Source organism: Callorhinus ursinus, unplaced genomic scaffold, assembly GCF_003265705.2.
Source record: "Callorhinus ursinus isolate GAN/ISIS: 27379988/994484 unplaced genomic scaffold, GSC_fseal_2.0 scaffold10, whole genome shotgun sequence".
NCBI classification, from domain to species: domain Eukaryota; kingdom Metazoa; phylum Chordata; class Mammalia; order Carnivora; family Otariidae; genus Callorhinus; species Callorhinus ursinus.
In genome coordinates, this window is record NW_027397072.1 from 57,969,230 (window position 1) to 57,996,809 (window position 27,580).

Here is a 27,580-nt window from a genome sequence, read left to right on the forward strand (position 1 = left end):
TTTGTATTGCAGTCAATATCTAGTCAAGAGAATAAGGGGTTGATCAAGTAGGAGCTGAGGGCCAGTATTTTAACAATCTCTGGAAGCAAAAATGGGAATTGAAGAAGTAGTTCATAAGAGTTATTGGGATCCACTTACTAATCCACATGAGTCTCTTCCAGGTCCACTCTGCTTTGAGTGCTTTAACTTAAATTCTAAGAGGCTATACTAATTCTGTTTATGTTACATGTTATGTAACCAAATAACAAGAATCAGTCAATTCTGATTTTAGATTTCACTCAGAGTCTCTCCGACCCTGCTTACCTGATATTGAAATGTACTGACAAGACTAGTCAAACACCCTGATGTCTAGAACACAAGCAAGTATGGTATGAATGAAAAGGTCATAAGTATTCTGTGAGTTCTTAAGGAAACAGGTCTAATGAGATGATTAGTAGCTTCATTACTCCTTCTCCAAGGAACCGGGGTTGAGCCATTTTTCAAAGTGTGTGGGGTGTGTGTGTGTCTGTGTGTTTGTTTTTGTTTTTGTAGGTGTGTTCCTGAATGTTCCAGGGATTGAAAAGAATTGAACTAGCCAGATTTTAAACATTCACAGATTGATGGGTCAATGTGGTTTCCCTTTTGACAATTTAGGGGCAGCAAGAACATTTGTGTTCTGTCCCACTAAAAACTAAGCAAGTCACTTTCCCTTTCCACTTTCCCCTCCAGAATTCTGAAAATTAAATCTAGGTTCTGTGAAACCTATTGAGATCTGATATTTATTTCCTGCATGTAGGTAGATACTAAACTATTGAATTGTCCAGTTTTCAAGGTAAATGGCGTGTACGATTTAAAGAACATTTTAACCATCAGTAGTATATACCAAGTTACAAAAACAACAATAATAAATAACAAAAGACATGAAATAGCTGCAAATCTATTGGGTAAGACAATTACCACAATAGTCTGGAAAATAAAATATGACCAAAACTATATAATTTGCATAAGTGGCCTTTTTAACATTTTCAAGCGATGAGGCAAATAGCTGATAAATTAATTAGATCTTTAATATAGAATGGGGATTTTAATTTGTTTCCCTAAGTTTGTAGCAAGCACATTAATTCCTAGTTGATGTCTTTATATTCACAAATAGAGAATGTGTGATAATGCATCACATCACATTTATTCTGACTCTGCTCTTAATAATGAGTATGATTAATTCTTTAACATAATTCTTTTTGGAAGGTCTAATATTGGAAAGAATGGCTTTCTGTCTCAAACCACTCAACAAGAGTTAATGAGGAAAGTAAGAATGCTATGGGATGAGACTGGTAATGACCAGTTTGGTGGTGACACCTACAAGGATCCCATTATCTGTAGGTAATAAAAGAAATGTGGAACTGAGTAATAGTCTACTATTTGAACATATTTGAAAATATTTTATTTTGGACATAAATGGCTTTCTCTATCCTCCTGCATCAACATATGAAAAATTTGGGAAAAAGATTTTTTTTTCACGCTAACAAATTGAGTTTTCTAAAAAACACCAGTTAAATTCCAAATTGTTGAAATAGTACTGGCCCCAATTAAAATGTAATACCCATAGTTTTCAGTTTTTATCCACTTAGGGCAGCAATGGATAATGCAAACCAATCTCAAAGGAAAAAAGAAAACAATAAGAAAGCCCCATTCAACACAGAGCCAAATCATCTGGAATTGGGTTGGGTTCATTTTGGGTAGGCAGCTCTCCCAAGTGCTGTCTTTCTGTCTCCTTTTGGACTCCATAACTCCACAGGAAACTGAGGAAAAGTGGGGATTCTGCTCACAGGACAAATACAGGAAGGATCTGTAGCACCAAGTGTAGGTGAGCTACTGCCTCTGATCTTCCACCAAAACAATTCAAGTCTTATTTCCCAAGGTTCTTCCTTGAAAAAAAAAAAAAATGAAATGATGAGGTACAAGGAGCACCAACCAGATGCCAAATTCATTTAACCAATAAATCTGAGATTGGTAAAAAGTCCTGCTGTTGTCTCCTACATTTGCCCTGCCCCCATAAATGACTCACTCAGATCCCCACGGGGCCCAGTCACAGAGGAGGCGGTCAGGGGCTCAAAGTGACTAAGCACTTTGAGAAATTAGCACTCTGGTTTCTCAAATGGTGGATCTGATTATATTTGCACATCTTGGGCCCCACCTTGCTGTGGCACAGCCTCATCCAAAATCCCCCCCAGAGCTGGTGCGGAGCAGACACAAGAGCCTCCCCAGCTTGAAAAGGACTTTGAGAGACTAATTGTTTACGGACATGAATGGTTACAGTCACAGGGCTTTCGAAACTGGAATGCAGCTTATGAAGAAGAGCATTATTATTGCAAAACCTACATTCTGCAGACAAAGTGGAACTTCTCCAACAGGTTGGTGAGCTGCTCAGTTGTTTACCTCTGGGCTTCGTTTCCACGGGCAGCTTATTTTCCAGGTCTCACCGGCTACAGGAAGGGAAAGCAAGGGTCCGAGTTACAAAGAGGTATTTGATTCAGGCACCACCTGGTTTCGCAGGATGTCAACGTTCACCAGAGCTCAGAGAGGCTCCGTGGGTTGTTCCTGCCCCGGGGTCTGAGCTTCCTGGCTCCATATGGAGGCAAGTCTGCCTTGCAGACCTCAGAGAGTATGGGCCTACCAGCTTCAGATCACCTGCCCTGTCCCATGACTCAGGGACCAGTCTTAACCAGACCTGTTGGAAAGGGGTGAGGTCTGATTCACAAACCCTTTTTGGGACCCTAAGCTCAACCGCTCCCGCTCAGGGCAAGTTCTCCGTCTCATAAAGGAGTTTGAGGGAAGTCTTATCTTTTCTCTGCCCCTTTATATGAGGGCCCTAATCCCAACATCCAGGACTTGGAGATAGGTCTTCTCCTGCAGACCCTCTTCGAAACAAAGCCCTGGTGGTGTCTTGGATGTTCAGGTCCCTGGATCGGGCAGGCAAGTTAGTTCTAGCTGCTGCCCTCACTGTACACAGCTATTTAGGTACCCTCTTCGTGACAATACAATTAAATACAGGCATTCAAACAGGAAATTTACATTTTTTACATTCTTTAGCCAGAGCTAAAGCCTTAGTGCCAATTAGGAATCTGTGCAACCAACCTGAATGTTCTTCATATTTTTCCCTGTGTTGGAAACAATGTTACTCTCTCCATACTCTTCATCCCCAGGAGTGACAATAGCCCACCTTCCAGAGCCTGCCCTGGAAGCTTCTTGTCTTTTCACCTGGTAACAGCTCTGAAAGAACTAGAGCATGGCACAGTGCTTCCAGGATCAGCCTTTGGCACTAGAAACCACTTTCAAATCTCCAGGCCATGCCATCATTTAAAGGGTAAGCCTTGAGGAGGACAAGCCAAGGAGAAAAGAGAAGAACCAGGAAGGTCTGGTATCCAGAAAGCCAACAACAGTGATCAGCTCTGTGCAAAGCGGGCAACTAAGACAGCGAGGTGGACAGGGTCATGAAGGAATGGACATTTTCCAGCAGCTTCGCTGTGAGGGAGCTGGACAGTGGCAGGCTGGCTGGGAAGAGAGTTTTTTATTTTAAGAAGGGAGAGACATGACCATGTTTCTAGGCTGCTGGGAAGTGTTCAAAAGTGGGGAGAAGAAGGAAAAAGGAGAGAGCAAAAGGCCAGAAGAAATTGGATCCAGAGTCCCAGAGGAGGCTCTGTGCAGGAGGGAATCCTTTTCCCTTGAAAGTGGAGAAGAGGGCTGGATGTGATGGCAGGAGAGCCCGAAGTTCTGAGGGTGGGAGTTGAGGGAGTTCATAAAATAGAAGCTGCTATGGACTGAATGTTTGTCCCTTCAACAGTTATATGTTGAAGCCCTAATGCCAAATGTTATGGTATTAAGAAGTGGAGCCTTTGGGGGAGTAATTAGGCTTAGATGAGCTCACGAGGGTGTAGCCCCCATGATAGAATTAGTATCCTCATAAGTAGAAAAGACCAGAGCTCCCCCACCCCATCTACCATGTGTGGATATGGCAAGAAGGCAGCCATTTGCAAACCAGGAAGAGGTCTCTCACCAGACACTGAATTTGCAAACATTTGATCTTGGACTTCCCAGCCTCCTCAACTGTGAGAAATAAATATCTGTTGTTTAAGCCACCTTGTCGAAGGTATTTTGTTTTAGCAGCCTGAGCTAGAACAGAAGACTTGGTCATTTACCGAGAGGAGGATGGCCATGGTTGGGGAGAGGGCAGGGGTGCTGTGGTGAAGGTATAAAATGGCAGCTGGGGGAACAGGGGAGGAAAGGATGCTGACCAAAGGTGGCCGTGCTGAGAACCCAGCTGAGGTCAGAGAACAGACCACAAGAGTGTGAATTCCTCCAGCTGCCTTCAGGGGCCCTCACACTGGAAGAGAGATGGAAAATAGTTAGGTCCATCCACAGGAAAGTGTTTGGAGGACTGACACAGCAGAAGGAAGGGAGCAAGGAGGTGGAGGTTGCTGACAAGAGAGCAACAGAAGAGTTGTGTCCTGGGATCCAGCCATGACGTCAGTGATGAGCTAAGAGAACAGAGTGGAGATGAACAGCCAGTAGTCTGGGAGAAAGGGGGTGATAGAGCTAGAAGACGAAGGGATGGGTGGTGTGATTCTATATACACACATACACATGCAGATACATATATAATTAGATAGGGATAACAGAGGTAGAACAGGTTGCTAAAGTGGAGGGGGGGTGAAGTTTTTTTTATAAGATGTTATCAACTTATCAACTAATGCTTCTAGAAGATTAACCTTCTTTTTCTGGAAGAAAATAGAAGTAAGCATAGCCCTCAGAAGGCAGATCGGGATGCATGTTGCAGTTTCCCTCCTGTGCCAGTTTATTATTAAGGATATTAATTATTGGACAACCACTATGAATGGACAACCACTCTTTCCTGCTAAACCAAAATTCTTGTCAACATAGGACTCCAATTGCCACTGCCAATTAGCTGGAATTGGTCCATGAGATGGAAACTGCCTTCAGTCCAGGTCCAGATGAAATGTAATAAGCCTGGACTAGGTTTTTGTGTCTTTTTTTAAATTTAAATTCAAGTTAGTTAACATACAGTGCAGTACTGGTTTCAGGAGAATCCAGTGATTCATCACCCACATACAACACCCAGTGCTCATTCCAACAGGTTGGGCTAAGTTTTTAACAGCAGGGATGAAGTGATGGTAATGTGGAGGAGACCTGAAAGAAGGAGCAAGGATATCACACAGCTCAGCCTCAGTTGACAGGTTCCAGAGCCTGAAGGCCAAGGGTGGCTCTAGGAATGACCCCAGAACTCAGAATCGCCCTGGGAACACCCATCGGGCCAGTTTCTACTGACGCCCGGAGCTCACCGGGACTGGTTCTAGTCGTCCCAGACGGAAATCCCAGGCCAGTTAGCCTTGGCTGGTTTCCAGAGGTGGAGAAGGAGGCAAACCACAGATCTCATGACTGAGTGATCTTCCACATCAGAATTGATGAGTGTCTCTGGCCCTGGCTTGGTAGAAGTTTGTGGGAGGACACAGTTAATTCCCTCTTGTCACTCTGGGGCCCAGGGTCCTAAAAGCTAGACCCAGCCTGAGGCTAGAAGAAAACAGAAGCAGCTTTGGGCCCATCTCTGAGAAACGCCTTTCACTTTCATCCTATCTTCCTCTGGATGGAGGGCTTCTTCTGGCAAGAAGCCTCATTTCTTCCCCTCTGCTAGAACTCCCTGGTTTTATACCTTTGTTTTCTTTAGCTACTGCACAATCCATCTCTGATTACACAAGCTGGGTAACGCGATGACAGTGAGTGAGACTATTGCATCCCATTCAACCCCAGCAGACATTCATATAAAGAGTTAACCTATTAATCCCTGATTTGTCACCACAACTTCCTTTAGATGTTATTCATATCAAACAGAATAAGTCATCCATCTGCATCCTGGTCTCCACTTGTTGAGGGTTCTTTGTTGTTAGGTAATGAAATGGCTTTAATGTGAAGGCCCCTGGGGCCAGTTTTTGCCATTTGTCTCTTGGTGGATGTTTGTTTCCCCTTAGGCACTTATCAGAAGGACGAAGAACTGGAGGTAGTGGACACTCCGTGTGAGTTCAATGATCCAAAAGGGACTGGGATTTAACGGAAAGCTACAGATTTATAACACCAAAGGCTTCCTGGAAGAGTTAACAAGGAGAGCACAACAGTGAGATTGTGTGTGTGGACCGCAAGCGCACACATGCACGCGACACCAGGGCAGAAGGAGACTGGGTGAGAGAACACAATGTTCTTGCGTGGGCAGGTGGAGGTGTGACTTGAAATACCTATGAGCAGACACAGTGTGACAGGTTTGCATCCTCAGAGTCACACGTGCACCCATGGCCCTGGCATTTCCTCAAGGCCGAGGTGTATTAGCATCCAGTCGCCCACACTTTTTTTTCTGTGTCCTCTCCTAACATAATTAGTAGAAGATTAAGTTCTCCTGAGTAAGTGGCAGAATCTCTTCAGGGGCAGTCTCTTTTGGCTAGGTCCAAAAATAGTGTCCTTGTCACTTCAGATAGCAGAAGGAATCCGGTAATTGATTTACAAACAGGACAACACTCAAGATAGATGAAAACGTTCCTAAAGCTGTAGGCCACATTCCAAACAAGGCTTTAATGGCTACCCTGGAGGCTCCTGCCCTGTTCCCTTCTAGTTTAGCAAAAGGATCTTTCCTTAGCTACTAGGCATGAATTGAGCACCCATTGATGAATAAGAAGGATACACAGAGAAAGACAAGCTGGGTGTTATAAGCAACTGATGAATCACTGAACTCTACCTCTGAAACTAATAATACACTGTATGTTAATTAATTGAATTTAAATAAAATAAAAAATAAAATAAAATCTTAAAAAAAAAAAAAAAAGACAAGCTGACCTGAGTCAGTTTACAGATCTTAGTTTAACAGACTGATTAGGGAGGCAACAGTAACACACCTAGGGCTGTAGGTACCTGCTCTACAGAGACTGAACTTTGGGCCCCCTACAATTCATATATTGAAACTTAATAGGATGAGTGCCCTTATACAAGAGACCCCAGAGAGCTTTCTCCCCCCTTCGGCCATGTGAGGAAGCAGTAAGAAGATGGCCATCTAGGTGGTGGGCCCTCAGCAGACACTGTCCCTGCCAGCATCTTGATCTTGGACTTCCAGCCTCCAGAACTGTAGGAAATGAACTTCTGTTGTTTATAAGCCACCCAGTCTATGGTATTGGTATAGCAGCCAGAAGGGACTAAGACAGCACCTCTGTGACTCTGCTCACAATTAGCAAGGAGTGTACAAGACATGCTAAAAGGAAATCTGTGAGGCCCAGAATAAGAAGAAATATTTTCCCGAGATGAGCTATGAACAGATTCTAAAAGCAAAGCCATGAATTGTTTTAGTCTTTAAAATAGCCTTGGAATTTTTGACCACAAAACAAATAACTGTTTATTTTAGGAAATACAGGTAGGGGTGCCTGGGTGGCTCAGTCAGTTAAGCGTCTGCCTTCGGCTCAGGTCGTGATCCCTGGGTCCTGGGATCGAGCCCCGCATCAGGCTCCTTGCTCAGCAGGGAGGCTGCTTTTCCCTCTGCCTGTTGCTCCCCCTGCTTGGGCTTTCTCTCTCTCTCTCTGACAAATAAATAAATAAAATCTTAAAAAAAAAAAAAAAAAAGAAAACACAGGTTAAAAAAAATTTCAACTCACCAACTCTCCTATGACCAAAAGTTAACTGTTGGACTCATCCTGCACCCTAGGCCCCTCCTCCCTTTCTACCACTCTGGTCTGATCTACTTCATATCTGCGAAGTATCTTCATTAGATTTTATTTATTTCACAAAATATTTTTAATGCTAAAGCAAGTTTAAAAACTATTGCTAACCACCTGGGCCAGGTGGCTCTCCTGGAGTCCTGCTTTCTTAGCTTCACTCTCCTTCTGGTTAGCCTCTAGTAGCACCTCCTTGGCTTGGCCATTCAGAGACCTCTGCTTCTGGCTACCACCTACCTTTGTACCGTGGTTTCCCATCATCCCCTTAGAAGACTCTTTCTAGAATACAAGATGTATGACACTATTGCCAATGTTTTGCTCACATCTTTCCACCACACAGCGAGCCCAAGTCTTCTTTTCAAATATCTGCATTCAAACTCTACAACCTGAGTTTGTCTAGCTTTATTGGCCTATGAATCATAGCAATGGCAGCTCGCCTACAATGTTCCACCTCAGTAATGCAAGACTCTGAGGCCCCTCAAAGTCACACCCAGAAATTTCACCCCAAGCAGTGTTTGACTCACAATGTGCCACAAAGAGGTGACCTCTGCCATGTCCTTCCTTTTCTGCTCCAGCCACTCTTATGCCCCACATTTATACTTCCAGCTGAGGCCACCACTCCTGTCCAAGCCCTCCGTGGATACCATAAGGTCTTTCCTCCTGATGAACCCAAGGCTCAATCTTCAAGGCATCAGAACTGTAGCCTCTGGAATCTTCAAGGCACAGATGCTAGACCAGCCTCCATCCCCTGGACTCCAGGGGACACTACTCTCAGCCTCAGCCAAGTGACTCAGATCCTTCCTGAAAGCAGCTCTTTGGGCATCTGCCCTCTTTCCACAGGCTCAGACCAGAGTTCTTCCCATTCTCCTGCCCCTGGTCCCCCACAGAAGGAGTCTTGACAATTTACTTATGCAAATGGATACCCAAGAGCTATTTGCCCAGCTGGCTTGTCAGAGGTATTCAGAGATATTCTAATCTTGCTGGTAGAAAGTGTTTAGGTTCAAACCAGGAATCTCACTGCATTCTGTTTAAGAACCTCAGACTCAGCACCAACCTTTATAAAATCTTTTCTCTCTCAGGCTGAACAAACTCACAGGCCTCTGTAAGCAATCATGGTTGTACAATTAATTTGGTAAATAATCATGTATATCCTTGTGACAACTCTCCTGTTCTTTCCTTAAATTGGTGTTAAAAATTTTATTGTACTAAAAAAATAAATTTTATCATACTAGAAAAAAATCTATTTTAAAAGAATACTTTTCTGATTCTGAGGATACTGAGCAAAAAAATAGAAAATCAAGAAAGATAGTCCCCTTCCCTATCAATCCTTACGAACTTGGGTATAGTTTAAGTAACCAAAAAGTATCTGTGTTTCATGTTTATGTATTACTTCGTCACTGATGTAAGGACCATGGTTTTCACTACTTTGTATTTGTAACCCTGGCTGATATTCAGTAGGCACTCAGATACTAGTTGGTTCTTTCATTCTAGGGAGGTTTAAGGTCACTATTTGTACCTTAATGGAGCCAGGGGGAGGGAAGACAAGACAAAGTAAAACAGGACAGAAGAAATCATACAAAATAAAGATTTCCAGAAAGAATGATCACAGAAGAAGTTGACTGTATCATTTTGGTGATGGGATAGAAGATTCCTAAAGAAATTTCCCATGTTATAGGCATTGCTTTAAATGTACATATTGATTATCTCATTCCCCCATTCCACAAACACATATTAAGGACCCACTGTGTATTAAACAGACTTCTAACAAGACAGACAATATCCCTGCCCTCCAGAAACTTCCAGTTTGATGTAGAGAAGCAGGGACTAAAACAGATCATTTAAGCCTACTTTAAATACCATGAAGGAAATAGAATGGGGACTAAAGGTGTATCTTCTTTGTGTTAAATGGTCAAGGAAGCCTTCTGAGGAGGTGATATTTGGGCTGAAACCAACAGGCACCAACTACATGCAGTCCCATAGGTTGTGCACTACACATGAACTCCATTTACATGGACAATAGTGGTACCCCCAGAGTTGTGCGGTGCAGTAGTTCATAATGTTTCAGGCATGTGTAAGTCAATTCACTTGTATAATTAATTTACTTTGCTCAAGGAGACTTGCATATCCATCAACATGCACTTAGTCCATGTGGATACAGTGGCAATCATGTCAACCATGTGGTGATTCAGCGAAGTCAGGAAAATGACCCTCAGCAAATTGCAGGCTATAGTCAATTGTTGAGCTTATGACTATTAGGTTCTCCACTTCTGGAGACATGGGAGATGAGCCTAGAAACTGACAGACTTTAAGTGAGAGAAGCTTAAGATTATTTTTGGAACCAATCCACTGTCTACTCCTCTAGTCATAATGCCAGGAAAAGGAAATATGAGTAATTGCTGTCCAAGCCTAAAGCTGGTTTTCATGGTGAGAAATCATCCTGCTTGAGGAATGATCAAAAGTGAGGTTTTGAAAATAGCTTTTATAATTACAGACTATACTATTAAAGGCATGCCACTCAATTAACCATTTGCTGCATGGCATGATGATATTCCATAATGACAGGTTAATGGATTCCATGCTTAATAAGAAGAGACCATTAGACTTCTAGTAAAGAAAGCTCTGTAACTCTTTGCTGGCCACAGATTCCCTATTAAACTGTCCTGAAAAGCAAATGTATAAAAAACCTTTAAGATCCCAAACTGGTATAACGGGTTTCACAGAAGATATTCAAAGGTAGCTTTCCCATCAATTTAGAAATGGAGGCTTGAATAGAGGTCATACGTTGACCTCGGTTCATTCCAGAAGTGAGACATCCAGGAACTGACCCCCTGTTGCCTGAATCTCTCAGCTGACTCTACTTCCTCTCTGAACTGCGCTAATCAGTGTTTGAATCTATCCAAGTCAGTTCTGAAAAGGAAGTTCCAGTCACTCCTCCCCCCACCCCCCACCTCAAAGTCTGGCACGTAGAACCCAACAGGAGTCCAAGGGGGAGGGGAGCTGTCAGAGACACAGGGCAGGATGGGGCAGAAGTAGTGCTCCTGCGGAGATGCTAAAAACAGAAAGTCATGCCTAAACAGTGGAAGGAAAAATGCTGGCCAGGTTTGACAGGTGGCATTATACAAGAACTTCCATTTTTTGGAAGTAGGATGGAGGTTCCCATCTACCAGTGCCAGGTGGAGCAAGGTTATTCTGGGATATCCAATTCAAGATAGGTGGAAAGATGGGTCAAGATGCAAGACCTAAACAATGAGGGTTGAAGGACAGACCATAGGTTCCAGATAGCTACCCAGAGCATGTTTTGCAAAGTCACTGTGCATATGAATTGCCTGGAATCTGGCTAAAAATGCAGATTCTGAATCAGTAGGTCTGGCGTTCTGCAGTTGATTCATGCACCACACTTTCAATAGCAAGAGGATAACATGCTGGGTAAGGTCCTTCCCCCTTTTTCTACTAACCATCATGGGGCCAAGAGAAATAGGGAAGTCTGTTTGGGGTTTTAGAGGGGAGGGGGGAGGGCAGATTGGTTAGCCTGATGAGGGGTATTAAGGAGGGCATGTACGGCATGGAGCACTGGGTGTTATGCACAAACAATGAATCATGGAACACTACATCAAAAACTAAAGATGTAATGTATGGTGATTAACATAACATAATAAAATTAAAAAAAAATTTAAACAAACAGAAATAGGGAAGTCTGGTACTTTAGATTAGGCAATAACACTACTACTGCCCAGTAACAGTGCTGACATTAGCCCATGGACTGGGAGCAGTCAAAGCCCTCCATTCATTCCAGGGCAGGGGCTATGCAACTGGCTGCAGCATGGGGCTCAGAGCAGAAAAAGCCTGGATCAGTGGGTATAAGAAAATTAGTTGGAAACAAAGATGGGTCATATCTGGCAAATCAAAGGGGGATGCTTAAATCTTTTTCCCTTTTTAACACCTCAGAAAAGGGACTTTCACCACTCCCCCTGAGGTCAGGGCTCTGACTGAGGTCCCCCTGCAAAGTGGAAGTTGGAGTTCATTGAATGAACACTGACCCAGGCCAGAGCATGGGGTTTGTGGGTTACTGCTCTCTCACACTAGCCTTCTAGGAAAATGCGAAGGGAAGATCTCCTCACGGGCCACTTTCCTGGGCTGTAAGTTGGGTGCTGTGATGGTTAGTTTAATGTGTCAGCTTGGCTAGACTGTAGCACCCAGCTGTTCAATTAAACACTAGGTGTTGCTGTATTTTTTAGATGTGATTAACATTTCCAGTCAGCTGACTTTAAATAAAGGAAATGATTCCTGATCATCTGGGTGGGCTTCATCCAATCACTTGAAAGGCCTTAAAAGCAGAACTGAAGTTTCCCTGAGGAAGTCAGGATTCCACCTGTTAAGTACAGTTTTGGCTTCTGCTAGAGAGTTTCCAGCCTGCTGGCCTGCCCTACAGATTTCAGACTTGCCAGGCCCCACAATCATGTACACCAACTCCTTGTGATTAATCTTGTTAGATATACAGTCAGTCCTCATTATTCACAGATCCTATCTTTGTGAATTTGCCTGCTTTGTATCCCCCAAATCCGTACTGACAGAGCTTCTGCAGTCATTCGTAGACATGAGCAGAGTGACAGAAAATTTAAGTTGCCTAATGCATATTTCTAGCTGACATTAAATGAAGTGACCAAGCTACATACTGCAAAGAAGTGTTCCTTCTGTGATCTATTCAGTGCTATGATTTTCATATTTTTGTGTTTCTTTTTGCTGATTTCGCTGTTCAAAAGGGCCCCTAAGCACAGTGCTGAAGCTCTGTCTCGTATTCTTAACACCAGGAGGTTGTGATGTATCTTACGAGAATATATGCATATTAGATGAGCTTCATTTAGGTGTGAGCTGTAGTTTTTGTCAGCTGCAAGTTCAGTGGTCATGAATGAACAATACCTATTGAATAAGGTGTCTTTAAAGAGAAACACAGATAAAACAAGGTCATATCTTGATGGGTTGATGCAATGCTGTGACCAGGGGTTCACAGAAACCTAACCCTGCATTTCTCCTAGGAGCAATGGCTGAGTATTTGCTAATTCAGTGTTTGTGGTGACTTGCTGGAGCATCACTGTGAAGAACAGGAAGAGACTGTGTGTGTGGAGCAGGGGGTCCTGTTTCTCTGGAGACACCTCACTGGTGCAGATGCAGTACCCCTCTCTCCCTCAGGGCTGACTGCGTGACACAGAAGGTGCAGGTCTTCCGACCCCCGCCCAGCAAGATTCTGTAGACAGAGGAAAGAGGCCCACGTATGAAATATCTAGTGGATGTTAATAATCCCTTGTTAAAAGCAAAGTTTGTCTCTTACCAGTTCATATTTAGGAACACCAAATATATGCAAGCCCTGTAATTTGCTGTTACTCCATCTCCCTGATACAGTACGAAGGAAGCTAGACTGGGTAATAACTGGAATACAGTTCAGCATTTTTAATGTAATTTGGATGATGAGCCCCAAATTACTTTTCCAGTGTAAACCAATCAAGTATATTCCAGTTGGAGTGTCTTTACCAAAAATAAACTTCTTTATGAATGTATAAAAAGATAATTAGACTGTCTCCAAAGGCGTTGGGCCTGTTCCCAAAGGCGGAGAGAAGCCAGTATGTCTCAGGGTAAAATGAAGGCACGCATTCAACAACCCCGCTGCCCTTCCTCTCCCCACCTCCATGGTCAATTTTAGTCTTCTCAGAGGCTTGCCAGTCCATGGCTCCAGGCTCCATTCCTCATTCTAAATTTGTCATCTTCCGTGTTGCCCTGTCTATCACCGGAGGGACTGGCAAAGAGGAGTAGTGTCTGTGGTCAAATCCCGTCCGGCTCCTGGAACACCGCACAAGCGCATACCCTGTGTGGTGCGGGTCAGCGGCACCAGCTCCGTGGGAATCATGCACCTTCCCCTATGTGCCCACTGACACCTGAATGAGGCTTAAAAAGACTTACAAATCTCTTTTTTACCTCAAGAACATGTCACAGCTAAGACCAAGCACCATGCATCTGCCACTCTTGATCCTGAAATAAAATGCTGTTTGGACAAAAAGAGTAAAAGCTTCTTTCAGGCACAGCTTCAAGGAAATCAGAACACCATTCACTTCTCAGACCATCCACAATGTATTTCCAGCGTCAAAAAGTGTTCAGTGCAAACAGAAGAAGGGGATGGCAGAGTACAGTTTGAAATCCATTCGGATTCGAAAGTGTTTCCCTTTTAATGTTTAGCAACTTCCATGACATTAATAGTATTCTAAGCTATAAAATGGTAGAATAAGAGCTGGCTTGCACTTTGCCTGTTGAATTGATATACTGAATAAGAATGATATACTAAGTAAAATGAAAATGAGTGAAAAAATGTGTAACCCCCATAAAAAATTGTAGAAATATATATGTAGCAAACAAACTGATTGAGTCAAATAATTTCAACTCAGAAAGAAATGTCTAAGTGAAACAGGACTAACTCTTATGAAGTTTGGCTTAGAAGGTCCACCTCTCCAGTAGCTTTTTGTCCCACGTTACGCACCCTACTGCCCACCTCCTCTCCCCCCACATCAGGTACAGGTGCTCCCTGCCCTGCTCATGGCTAGTTGTCCCCTTTGAAAGGATTCAATTAAGTCAGGGGTCAGAAACTACAGCCCACAGGCCGAATGCAGCTCACTTCCTGTATTTGTAAGTGAAATTTTACAGGAACCCAGCCATGCTCATTCGTCATGTACCATCTATGGCTGCCCCCATTCTACAGCAACAGAGTTGGGTAGTTGCAACAGATACCTTATGGTGCACAGAGCCTAAAATATTTACCATCTGATCCATTGTAGAAAAAGTTTGCTGGCTCCTGGATCAAGTCCTTCACTAAGGTGTAACAGTTTTATATGTTACTCTTCCAGGGGATACTTGAATTTTAATAGGAGGTGATTTTTTTCATCTAAAGGAATTGGCTAATAGCAGGATTTCAGTCATCAGCAATGAGCTATTCAGGAGATATTTGGGGACAGAAGAATTTCTTAAACTCAGTTACTCATACTCCACCTACCCATGAACCCAGCTGTGGGTGCACCTATTGAGGATTTGATGAAGTTGAGAGGGTTATGATGGATGGAGAAAGACCCAAAAGAGAGGGAGGTGTGAAAGGATGGAAGGGAGGAAGGAAGGATGCTGCAGACGACATTCTCTGGAGTGGGGAACACACAGCCCAGGAGACTGATATTTGTCTCCGTCTGACTGAAATCTTTATCCTTACCATTTACAAATTAACAAAAACATTTTGTGGTTCATTTAAAGGGAGTCAGATTCTTGACTTTGCTTGTCCCCTAATCTTTTGCTTTTTTACTTTTCATGGATATCCAACTTCATACACACACACACACACACACACACACACACACCAACCCAGAAACAAAACAAAAACAAAAACAAAACCTTTATGGCACATAGAAGATTTTCTCTCTGAGGTTCCCAGGAGCAGCATTATTTATCTGTAAGGAAGTCTCCTACAACAGCAACTGAGAGCTTACGGTGGAGCATTGCTTTCAGGACATGGGGGCTCCATTCAAACCAGCATTACTGAGTAGACTTCCCAAGACTTTGAAGTGGCCGCTGCACAACATGGAAACAAAAACATCTGGTTTCCCATCCCGAGGTGAATCAGAGGCTAAGCGTGCATGGGGAGTAACGACCATTCCTAACATTTGCATTTGTTCAGGATATTACAGGTCCCAAAATATTTCCTGGAACCTTCTCCTGTTTAATCCTCAGGACAATCCTTTCATGTAAAAACTGTCATCCCCTTTTAAACAGGTAAGGAAATGAAGGATCTGAAGGTTTAAATGAATCACCTTAGATCAAACAGCTGTTGGAGTCCTCTCAGGGTGGAGGGTTGATTCTATGAGCCCATACAGGAGTGAGCCTGGGCCCTCAACAAATTCAGAGAGACCAGCACTCTCCTTCATGGAACTCTTGAATGCCAAGGTTTTGTCTCTCTTTAGGTACAAGAGTAGTATGTGGCCACCTAAAGAGGTATAGGCTCCACTCAGATGTGCCCATGAGCTACTCATCTTGAGTGCCAGGCTCCTAGACCCTCCTGGGATGGTGGCCACATACCACTAGCATTTAAGAGCTTTTGCACAGACTAGAAAAATACAGACCAATTACACAAAGGTATTCCTTCCCCCAGCTGACCCAGCCACGGGCCAGAGCTCAGCTCAGCAAGCGGAGCAGGCCAGATCCAGCCCCTGCTTCAGCCCTCCCCCCAGACAAGGCATCATTGTCCAGGCACAGCTGGTACAACTGTCCTGTGCCTACACTGTTTAGAGACCTCTCTGCACTAGGAGGGGACCGAAAGAAAGAAAGAAAGAAAGAAAGAAAGAAAGAAAGAAAGAAAGAAAGAAAGAAAGAAAGAAAGAAAGAAAGAAGGAAAGAAAGAAAACCTTATTGAGAAGAACTGAATTCATATAGGACAATAAACACTATAGAGTTTATCAAGAAGCTAACAGTCATAGTCTAAACTCAGTATGGTTTGGGTGGTGATGACAGTCTTTCTGAGCTGGCTAACTGGAGCTGGTCACCATGCAGGTCATCCCCCTCCCACCTGCTTCTTTCTCTTAGCCAAGCCTTAGTCTGCATCCCAAGCAAGCCTATTTCCCCCATTAATTCCGGTGCTGCCAAATCTAATGGTAGCGTCCGTGAATTGGAGGGAACATACCGCTAGCAGGAGGGTAGAATTTTTCTTGGCGAGTAGGTGGGTGGCCATCCCCTTCAGCATGTCTCTGTCACCCCATGACAGGCAATCCTGCTGAGACAGAACACCTCCTTCAAGCCTACACATTACCAAGAAACCAACCACCATCAGATTTTCTCATCAGAGCATGCTGGGTCTCTTCCTGTTCCTCTTCTAAATGTTTTGGGAGACTGTATCTTCCCCTTGTCCAGTGGGCAAAGTCCAGCTGAGCTCAGTCACTTTCCTGCTCAGGGGTCAAAGGCAGGAAGGGCTCCCAATCCTGGTGAGGGTCCTCTTTGGATGGTAGACCACCAACTTTTCCTTGCACATGGCCATGAATAGAGAGAGGAAGCAAGCTTTCTCATGGCTCTTATGAAGGCACTAATCTCATTCTTGAGGGCTCCATTCATATGATGTCATCAAATCCTAATTACCCCCAAAGGCCTCACCTCCTAGTACTACCACAATGCGGGTAGGGAGTAGGGTTTCAACATCTGAATTATGGGGGGGTCACAAACATTCAATCCATAAGAGGGGGACATCCAGGAATATTAAAATATGGCAAGGAAGTTGTGATCTCTTCATCCCTAGCACATTGCTGGACAAAGAGTAGGAATTCAGAAAATGGCTGTGAAGGTAAACCAAGTTATTCTCGTCTGTAAGTGGTATGGTTCTACATCTACAAATTAAGTAATTTGTGTGTCTTAGAGGCAGATCATATTTTGCAATCAATTTCCTCCAGCACATGTTAATCAATATTCTTAGTCAATAGGCCTTTTGCGTTTTTACCATCAAAAGCCACCAATGGTACAGAATTACTTAATTTTTACTATCACCAAGGAAGAGGTTTTTAATTTCCCACATTGGAAATACTAAGAAAAACAAAACAAAACAAAACAAAACCCTTTCAAGGTGCTTTTTGGTATGGAGAGAATTTCAAGAAATAGCCAAACAGGATAAAGGTTGGGGGAACCCTGCCCTAGCATTGACCCTAAGACTCACTTCCTATAATCCATACAGTTCACAGATTTCTCCCTCCTGCATAGACACCTGCAGGACAGCCACTTACATGGGAGGCCTGCAGGGTTCCAGAGAAGGCTCATGGCTGCACCCCTACGGCTGGCTGGCTCATGCTGACAGGTCGGTGTACAAAAGCTGTGAGCTAGCAACAGGCGGTCTGCTTTTGCTTTCCAGCTGTCTGGGGGAAAATGCTGACAGGTCTCTCCATCTCTCTTCCCATCTCTGTCTTCATGCTGATCTGTGTGTGCTTTTATAATCTCCTCACTTAGGACTCATTCGACTTCATCCCAAAAGAATAATGGAAATGAGGAACGAATTCGGACAACCTGTTAGTACCAACTCAGGTGAATCCCTGTTAATGAAGGCAGCCCCCAGTAAATTGTGAGCTATTCACCCCACAAAATAGTTTTGGAACCCAGAAAAAATAAAACTGGAAAGGAGTCTTAGAAATCTTTTGTTGTCCTCACCCTGTACTTTCCTGTATGTGAGAAAACTGAGCCCACAGAGGGCAAATGGCCAGGCCGATGATCTTCTCATTCCTAACTCATACTTTTCCAAAAGGAAAGTTTTGCCACAGGTATTTCAAATTTTTTGGAACAATCAAAATGGATTTTATTTTAAAATATATAACTTATACATTCCTGGGGAAATACCTGTATAGAGTGAAAGACAATGTCTTAAGAAATGGAGTATGAATTTAAGTACTACTACATTTATACATGTAATTCTAACCCGTAGAATAACGGATCCTATTCCACATCCAGATCAGTATTAGTACATCCTATTAACAACTTGTGCTCAGAATAAATACATATTATGAACAGAATCATCCAGACAGGCAGTTAATGAACATTCTTGGATTATATATTGACACAAATACATGTTTAAAACTTAAGAAGAGGCAAACCATGGACAAAGTCAAGGTCACCTCATTTACTCTTGCTAACCTCTGTAGACACCCTCTCAGCTGCCTTCTTAACACTCTCCTGCATCATTTCTACAACTGACCCTTGTGATTTTTCAAGTAGCAGCTGTGTGAGGAGCTAGTCGTGCACGCGCACGTGCGCGCGCGCACGCACACACACACACACACACACACAGAATGCTCCTAAGAACAAAAGCTGGCACAGAACATTAACTCAGTTCAATAGGAAAGAAAATGCTTTTCTTTCCTTCTTTCTTTTTTTTTAAACCTTGGTGCAGGCACCCTTCTTAGGGGCATGCTGTCGGTCTGGGCTTTTGTCTTGGCTGGCTCCTGATTTTTTAATGCATGCTGAAAACACCACTCATGCAAACTCACTCCATGGAGGCCACTTTGGATCACTGCCACCTGCCCTCACGATCCATTGCTATTATGGAGCCTGAAGCAGAGCCAAGAAGAAATCTCAAAGGGCCCTCTCCCTAGACGTATGTGAGTAGAATAAAAATGAGACACAAATGATAGCATGAAGACCCCAGCACTCTTAGGGAGAAGTGAGGGGCTGTGTTGTGCACCAGGAGGATGTTCTGGGTTCTTGGGTGAGACATGAAATTAAAACATGTTACCCTTTACATATTAAGTTCCTTCAGGCCCATCATCAACAGGATGGGTGTTCTTCTGGGTTGTTGTTGTTGTTTCCTGAGAAATTCCTTAAAGCAAAGGCACACATTCAAGGCTGAGCAGGGCCTAGTTGAGAGATGGCTCCATGACTTTCCAAATACCCAGGGGCCCCATCCTGCTGATCAGATGACTGAGGAAGCACTCAAACATACTCATTTATGCTAAAGTATTAGAGACTTAATGTGTTACTCCTCCCAGTAGTGTCTGCACTCCAGAGGTACTTACTTCCCAGAGGCCCCAGGAAAGCAAACAATATTTAACCTAGAAGAATATACAGAACTAGTGGTAGAATTCCAGAGCTTTTAAATCACCCTTCCTCTGAGACCATCTATTAATACAAGGGTGGATCTAAATATATCTGTCTGATGAGAAGGGAGCATCATACATAATAAACCTGGAAGGGTTTAAGTCCTGATCCTGCTGTATTTTCTTCCTCCTTCCTTTACCAATCATTCTAGCCCTCATAATGATTTCTGCAACTTCATGCCTCCAATTCCATTGTCCCTGTGACTAAACCAGTTCTGAAGATTCAGCAAAGCATGTCCCATGTTTTGTTGGTAGAGATAAACTAAGTGCTGAGTTCAGTGCAAAAAAAATTAAGGGTCAAAAACAATGCCATGGAACAGAAAAAAAAAAGGCAAAAATTGAGGTAGAAATGTTAGGCCACACAAGAGCCGGCATGAATGGCACAAAAAGCTTCAGGAATCACATGTTTTAATGGGAAAGGACACTCAGTTAAGATGCATGATTGGCTTCCCCCCCCCCTTTTATTATGAGAGTAAGAAGAAAAGAAAACCCATTTGGTTGTGTCAGGGTCAGAGGATTTACCGGATATTTGCTGACCAACTGCCTCTCAGCGATTCTCCATCATTCCTTCAAACTCAGGCATTATCGCCTTTGACTACACCCTCCAGTTCCAGCAAGACACGATCATAGTGATTGGGCTTCTTCGTGGCACCAGGAGCAGGAGGAGCAGTCTGTTCCAGGGGCAGGCAGTCCAGGGGTGCCTGGCCTAGAAAGGACTTAAAAGCAATCATCAACCAACTGAAAAGCCAGTCTGCTTTCTATTGCCACCATGGCAAGCAATTCCAAAAAGACGTCAGTAATATACTGCTCTCCACCCCCCATCCCCAAAAAAGATCTTTTGTTGGGCTAAGTTCTAAAGAACTGCAGCAATTGCTGTTGGGTTTTAATAATATAAACGTATGCTTCAATTTAGCACATTTTAAATTGCTTCTCCTTTAGTATACATATTCTACATGGATGCTAATTCAGAGAATTAACTCCATGCATTCATTCTAAGAGTAAGTACACAGTAAAGCTTGTCCTGGGCACAAGTCTCCCACATTGGTACTATGTATTCTTGCATTCAAACAATTGATTCAAAATAAATAATGATAGCATAGTTCATTGTAAAGACAAACAGAACTTGGGTTATTTCAATGCTGTCATGCTATGTGACTGCTTGGAGTTTTTTACTGTGTTTAAATTTTCTGGGATTTATTGTGAAAGCGGATTTTTATGTATCTCTGCCAAATGCATCCTTACATTTAAGACTTTTTCTGTTTCTTTAATATGTTGCTTCATGTGAAAGAAGCCTTTCAAAATTAAAATTAATAAAAAGTGTTCTTTGATCAAAGACAGGTCGACACTTCATGAATATGGGAAGAAAAACCAGTTTGACAAAGTCACTGACAAATTTGCGGAAGCTAATGGCAAACACAGAAACTGTAAAATTACTATTCATTACTGTGAAAGACCAATAAACAGGTCTAAGTTTTCCTCTTTTTCTTCAAAAAACACGTTAATGAAATTAAAAGTATTACTCCAGAAGTCTCTTCCTTTTATGGAATATGATATTTATTTTATTTTTAATTTTTTAATGATAGGATATAACATTTCATAGAAGAACATTTCTGGCCACTATTATTATTGGTTTCACTGTGTGATTATTGCTAAAAATAATTTGGTCCTATAGGAAGGGAGTGTTAGAAATGATCCACTCTGGGAGTCAAATATTAGCACCCTCATCTGTTACCTATTCTGTTTTGGAGCTCCCTGACTCCGCCTCATCCCCCACCCCACCCATCCCTCCAAACAAGACCTGTTAGTCAAGTATTAGAGAAGGTAGATTTGATACACTTTAAATAGTTCATCTTTCCTCCCAAGTTCTTCCAACGTTCTCCCACTTTTTCTTCTAGAGAAGGGAGTTAGGTTACAAAATTAGAAGGGTTAAAATACATTCCTCCACTCTCTTTTCCCATTAACTGAGAGTAGAGATGATCAGAAGCCTGCATGCCGCCCCGGGTCTGCCTACCCACCTGCGTGAGGACTGAGAGGGGGTGGGAGAGAGGAGGATTCAGCTAGCACAAGTCTGCCTGGACTCTCGAGACCCCGGGTCAAGCCAGAAGCCCTCAGTGGCTTTCCTTTCTGGAGTGAGTCTGATAACCCAAATCTTAGCACCTTCCTGATACCGCAAGAATACTTGGTCCTAAGAGGCTGCATTAATCAGCACATCCCTCCCAGCTCCCACATCCGGACCCCCAGCGTCACCCCTAATCCCTCAGAGAGAAGGGAGTTTACATTTCAGTCCACACACACCACCTCCCTCCCAAGTCTGGTCAGCCTGATGCCCCAAACTCTGAAGAATCAACTCCAAGAGGGAAGATATTTCCCACCCAAACTTAGTACAGTATCATCATCACTCTTCAGTTCTCAGAAGGGCTCTAAGTCATCCAGTGGAGATTCATTATATCATTAAGCTAACATGTTCTTCATGTTGGTAATGAGGAAAAGTTATGATATTTATTTTTCATTTTTACTTATGGAATATAATGAATTCCACTGATGACCTATTTCTGAAATCCACCAATCAAAGGAAATTGTAAAGTTCACCATAGTAACAGCTCAGTGTCAGTTGCCTGAGTGAGAACCACACAGCATAGGAGGCCCCGGGCCAATCACTGGGCAGAGTAATGTTACCATCTCATAGCAACCAAGAGATCTGCATGGCAACCTCAGTTGCTATATGAAAGAAAAATTAGAAACAATATTCGGCTAGGGAGAAATAAAAGTATTAACTGTTAAGTCATACTTGAGTCACGGTTGGAGGACCTATCCTAAAATATCCACCTAAACATAGCTCCGATAATACCTGTCAGATCCAAGAGTCCATGTGCTAGGAACCCCTCACCCACCGCCAACTGGAACCACCAGCGCATGAAAGAGAGGGGACTATCCATAGAACAGACCACTTCTGAGTGGGAAGAGAAAGAGTCCTTGAATACTAGGAGCAATAGGCAGATTTGGAGTGTAAATTGCACATAAACCATCACATTTGATTCCGTGAGGGAGACAGGGCAGATATTATTATTATCACTAAATTCTCCATTTGCTACCCCCATTCCAAATCTGTTCCTCCCCCAGCCTTAACTATCTCACGGAATGGCAACACAATTCTTCCAATTGCCCTTTCACCAGGACACTAGAACCTCACAGGCCTGCCTCCTTGACTTTTTTCTTTTTCTCACACTCAATCCAATTATCAGCAAACCCTATTATTTCTACTTTCAAGAAATGTCCAGAATCTAATCATCTCCCAGCCCACTTCCACAGCTATACCCTGGTCCAAACCACTCTCATCTCTTCCTCCTAATCCACGTCCCTGCTTCCTGGCCTTGCCCACCCACAGTCTTTTCTCAACACAGCAGCCAGAATGACTCTTCCAGAACACAAGTCCTAGGCTCACAACCCTCCAGTGACTTCTCAGCCTCTCTAAAGCAAAACCCCAAGTGCTCACCATGGCCTACAAGACTGTACACAGCTTGGCTCGTTCTTATTCCCCCTGAGCCCATCTGCTGCTGCTATCTGCTTTGGTCTAGCCACACTGGTCTCCTTGCTGCTCTTCTGGCACACCAGGCTCCCTCCTACCTTAGGGCCTTTGAACCAGCTATTTCTTCTGTTTGAAACATTCTCCACCCCCGCCCCCCGCCAGAGAGCCACAGGGCTCACTCTCTCATTTCCTTCAAGTATTTTTTCAAATGTCACCTTCTCAGTGAATCCTTTTCTGATCTATTTTAAAATTGGACTCTTTATATCCACACCATTAACCTATAGCCCCTGAGCCCCCTCTCCCGGCAGTGGGCACCCAGAACAATGCCTGGCACTTAGTAAGTACCAAACAAATATCTCATTGTGAATAAAAGAAGCACTGTTTTACAGATAAAGTAACTGGGCTCAAGAAGCTAAATGATTTACGCAGAGGCTCACAGCCAGAACGTATTGAAGTTCAGACCTGAACTCCGATTTGCCAGTGATTCCCCAAACTGCGTTCTTCTCGCTCTACCAAATTTTGATTTCCTTTTCCAGGTCTGCTACCCCTTCTAATAAATGCCATGAATTCATTAATTCCGTGGGATGGGAAGAGGGACCACTGTGCTGATGGGGCATCTGTGGGCATGGAGAGTGGGGGTAAGCTGCCCAGAGCAAGAGTGATGCACAGGGATATTTGCTGGTGAATCAGGAAGTGTGGCTGAGACCGTGTCAACTGGACAAAGATACCCCACTGGTGATGACCTATCCCACCCCTTTGCTTGGTGGTAGATCATTCAGCAATTCCTATCTCTTTGTCCACTCAGGTAAAAACAAGGATTTAAATGGAATTTCTAGTCTGTGAAATGTTTTACTTCTTGCTAGTTTGTTCTGAAAGAGTCTCAGAGTTGTATTATGTGTACATTGCATAACCGGTAGGGGAAAAAAAAAACAGAAAAATCCAATCACCAAATATGTCTTTTGGTCTGCATAAGAGTTTTGGGGGTTTGTTTTTGGTTTTGTTTTTAAACAGAAGCCACCTAATGTTATGGTATTATGTGGAATATTGTTTTGATTAAAACTATACTAAGAACTGGCAGTGGTATGCTTCCATTTTCCATCCTGATTCTGAGAGCAGGTGGTAAGTGCTGGAGTAGGAGGATGGGTAAGGAGGAGGGGGAGGCTGCCCAGATGCAGAGCAAAGAGAGGAATAAAGCTAATGCAGGAATATGTTGCTTCCATGACCTGTACCGGTGACCAAGAAATGCTGGTGTAGACACACACTCCTTGTTGGGTACCTGCTGAAGAAAAAAAATGACAGCCCTTTCACCAGGACACTAGAACATGAAAGACAAAATCAGGGACAATAGTAGCTACCCCTTCTTGAACATTGACGGTGTGGCAGGCATTTTGCTAGGTACTTTCATAAAGTTTTACATTTAAGCCTCTCAGCAGAGCCCTCAACAGGAGGAAATTCCCCCCAGGCCCCCATTACATTACTTTAGTAAGTTAGAGAAACGAAATGATTTGCCCAAGGTCATACAAATAGAAAGTGACAGAGCTGACCCATTTGTTTCCAAAGTCTTTGTTCTTAACTGTTACATTACACCTTCTCTCTTCAAAAAGATTAATTCATGGGATATAAATAAACATGGAAGACTCAAGGTGACATAAGGAGGTGGACATAAGGAATCATTAAAAAAAGAAAAACAAAAAAACTTCAGTGAAAGTACCCACCTTTACAAGTATCTATGTATGGAGAGCTAGGCCGGTATGCGGAGGCTGTGAAGGGGCCAGGCCTACAGTCCTGCTTCTCATCTCAAAGGCAACACCAGCCTTCCTCCATTTCATGCCACAAATTTAGCTCAATATTGACAAAAAAGGAAATGCCAAAGCCATGCTTATAAAGGTTCATGTTGCTAAAGGTTGCAGAACACATACTGTTCTGTAGTCACTTCCTAGTTGACATAAAACTCACAAGTGAGATGTGTCATTACATCAAGAACCCGGGATGGTGAGCTCTCTCCACATAGTGGGGGCATTAAGGGTGGGCATGGAGAGCAAATGGAATTTGGGGGCCTCAGATGTTCCACTGAAACTTCTGACCTGGTGGGGAGAAAAGAGCAGGTGTGTGTTAAAGCAACAACCCCTTCTCTGCTGCATCTCATTCCTTCCAGTATTTTTCCTCAGAAGCAAACTTCAGCCTAACCAGGGAAAAATGAAAGACCTGTTACAGATTCCTGAATTAAAAGAAGAAGAAGAAGAAGAAGAAGAAGAAGAAGAAGAAGAAGAAGAAGAAGAAGAAGAAGAAGAAGAATCTAGCCTAACCTTACAGAAAACATGAAGCCAACATGCTATAGGATCTGGCATTCTGACTTAGTTCAGGGCAGTTTCTACCCAGACTAAACTTTCTGGCTCTTTATCCTGAGAAGCAGATAGTTCTCTGCATTTTAAAGGTGATTTTAACTGCATTACTTAATATTCAGGGCCATCAGTTCATTTCTCTATTTTTCAAGAAGTGACAGCTCTCACCTTTGCAGTGAAGCTACCCTTACCCACACTAGACCTGAAAGCCCTTAGCATTCATTATTTGGACCAAACAGCAGGCACTCGCATATTTGCAAATACTGTAGAAGACGGAGTGATCTAGTGGAGACAGCCCTGGAATCCGTCAGATGGGAGTTCCAGCTCTGGCTCTGGGATTTGCTCATTGCGAGCTTTTTGGCAGATTACTTACCCTCTCCCCCCTGCAGCTCTGATATTTGGAGAGTGAATACAAACATACTTGACTTATAGAAGTTTTCGGTGAGGAGTAAATATTGGGGCAGGGCCGAGTTTAGTGCCTGGACATAGCAAATGCTCAGTTATTATTTTAAAAGTAAAACAAATGGACCAAGAGATGCCCGTCATGGGAATGTAGCTTTCTAACCGGATCTCTCAATCCTTGCTGAACTACCCTAATTAATTATGTATGTACTGGCTTCTTAGGAGAGAACTGAAGGGTAAGCAAGCCCATCCTCGAAAAGGAGACAACTTATCACCCCAAGTTTTGAGACAAGTCTCCTACATTTCCCTCAAAATTGAACGTCAGTTTTCTTGTCAACATACTCAAGGACAAAGCCTCTCAATCTAATGATATTGAATATTAGATTTAGGCTCAAGATTTCTTTTCTGATTGTTGCAACCCTCTGCCTCATCTCACCAAAACTATGGTTAAGGACAGCGTCATTTTTGACTCACTATCCACAGGTCTTTTGCTAACCTGTGAGTCCATAAAAACTATCTGTATAATCATGGTGTAGATTTCAGTCTATAAATCCTGTTTAAATGCACAGGCCCAAACCTGAAGTGGGTGGGAATGACTAGTCTTTTGACAGATGAAATCCCAATTTTAAATGACGTAAAACAGGGCTGTATGTTAGCCCCTCTCCCTTCAGACCATCTGGGCTAATGATTTGGCACAGGCTCTCAGGTGAGTTAGATGGATGCCCTCCAGCCATCGGGGATAGAAAGACAAGTCTTCCCTGGTGCCCATGTGACTTTATAGTTAGGAACTTGGGGCAGCTTTATGAAGCTGTTGGACTTGTCACTTGATTATTGTTGGAAGGTACAGCTGAGTATGAACTGTAGCAATAGGGGTTAGGGAAGGGGCAGTGCTGACACGCAGCCCCAGCTCAGGCGTTTGGCTACTGGGCCGGGGAGCAGAAGCCCTGTTTATTTGCTGGAGGACTCAGTGAGCCCTGGGGGAAGAAGAATGAAAAGGGGAACTTTGGAATTGAAGGGAGCTTGGGGATGGAGTCAAAGCCCCACATGCTTGAATTCTGCCCAGGCACCCTGGCTGACTGTTGGTGTGGAAGGATGCTTTCAGATAATACACGGGATAATGCTAGCCAAATATCTTCTGAGCCAACCTGAGGGCTCCTGTCTCATGTTCCCCAGGGAGAGGTCTATTAGGAAATCAAATAAGCTTATCTCTTCAGGACGCTAATGAAGAAATCATTAGAGAGGACCCTCACCCTCAGAGCAGCAGATTAAGTCTGCAGACAGCAGAGCAGGAATGGACCCAGCGACAATGGCAAGACAACTTGAATGGCTTCCCAGGAGAAGCTGCAAGACACACTGCCCTTAGATGCAGGCAAGGGAGGACCATGCTTTGGAGGGCCCCATATGTCACAAACACAAAGAAAAAATGTTAAAGAACACATGGGCAGCTTTGTCACTCCGGGTCTGGGTCTCAGCTGTGGTGCTTTGAGACCCGACCCCTCCACATCTGCTTTCCTGACTGACTTCGTTCAGGCCCCCAGGAAACATTGCCCCGCATCTCTTGCCTTGCCTCCAAATGCTGTCATGGATTGCCGGTTCTCCTGCGGTGGGCTTCCAGAAATGAACACTGCGTCAGAGAGGCTGGGTGGGATTTGAGCAGCTAAATCACTCAGGTAAGAGAAGAGGACGATTAATTTGCCCCATCTTTCTCCTCAGCGCCAATGGGATAGATGACTGCCTAACAGAGTGTTGTTTTGCAGTAGCTGCTCTAAGACAATTTTCTTGCCTTTTTTTTTTTTAATGTTCAATTTGTGGGTCAAAGAATGGCACCTATTTTATAATTTGTTAGCTTGATTTAAAATGTACAAATAACTCCATTGATGTAGTTGGCTGAGCCCCCGCGAACGTCAGGGACCTGTCTGCGAGTGCCCC

General features: G+C 43.4%; 1 long non-coding RNA gene across 1 annotated transcript; it reads right to left on the reverse strand.

Annotated features, from left to right (window-relative positions):
- Nucleotides 1–1,443: 1,443 nt before the first annotated feature.
- LOC112820704 (uncharacterized) lies at nucleotides 1,444–16,530 on the reverse strand. Its single transcript, XR_003207230.2, has 3 exons — nucleotides 16,441–16,530; nucleotides 2,359–2,462; nucleotides 1,444–1,904 (listed from the first exon to the last, which is right to left on the reverse strand). It is a non-coding gene; the product is annotated as an uncharacterized lncRNA (long non-coding RNA).
- Nucleotides 16,531–27,580: the final 11,050 nt, after the last annotated feature.